The 668-nt window shown below is 46.4% G+C and overlaps 1 non-coding gene across 1 annotated transcript; it reads left to right on the top strand.

The window, feature by feature from the left end:
• The first annotated feature begins 357 nt into the window (after positions 1 to 357).
• On the top strand, positions 358 to 461 carry LOC116646199. The gene has a single exon (XR_004302095.1). It is a non-coding gene; the product is annotated as a U6 spliceosomal RNA (small nuclear RNA).
• Positions 462 to 668: the final 207 nt, after the last annotated feature.

Here is a 668-nt window from a genome sequence, read left to right as displayed (position 1 = left end):
CTAAGGCCTGGAAATTTTGCATGGCTTTGGGCACGTAAATCTGGGGAAAGGCAACTGAGAAACACACAATTCCTATGTCATTTTTTAAGGCAACATAAAGAGCTCCTTTCATCTGCATGGGGCTTTTTATGTAATGTGGGTGTGTGTACTGGGTTGGGACAATGAACAGGGAGCACATGCGTGCCTTTCTCCAAGCGGGCCTACTAGAACATTCCTGTCACCACTGCCTCTCTCTCCCATTTCCTCCCTCTCTATCCATCATATGGAAAGAAGGGGAGCAACAAAGCCCAAGTCAAACTACACTTAGTAAAAAGCCATGTATCCTTGGGCAGTTAGCATATATTATTTAAATATGTTGTGCTTGCTTCAGCAGCACATAGACTAAAATGGGAACGCTACAGAGATTAGAAGGGCCCCTGTGTAAGGATGACAGGCAAATTCACAAACTGCTCCATATTTTTTATGTTAACTAACTGGAGTTAAAATAAAAACTAGGGGCGCCTGGGTGGCTCAGTCAGTTAAGCGTCTGCCTTTCAGCTCAGGTCATGATCCCAGGGTCCTGGGATCAAGCCCTGTGTTGGGCTCTCCGCTCAGCGGGGATTCTGCTTCTCCCTCTGCCTCTCCTCCTGGCCTGTGCTTTCTTTCTCATTCTCTCTCTCTCAGATAAA

This window comes from Phoca vitulina, unplaced genomic scaffold (genome assembly GCF_004348235.1).
Source record: "Phoca vitulina isolate PV1807 unplaced genomic scaffold, GSC_HSeal_1.0 scaffold35, whole genome shotgun sequence".
NCBI lineage: Eukaryota > Metazoa > Chordata > Mammalia > Carnivora > Phocidae > Phoca > Phoca vitulina.
This window is presented reverse-complemented; position numbering and strand designations above follow the sequence as displayed.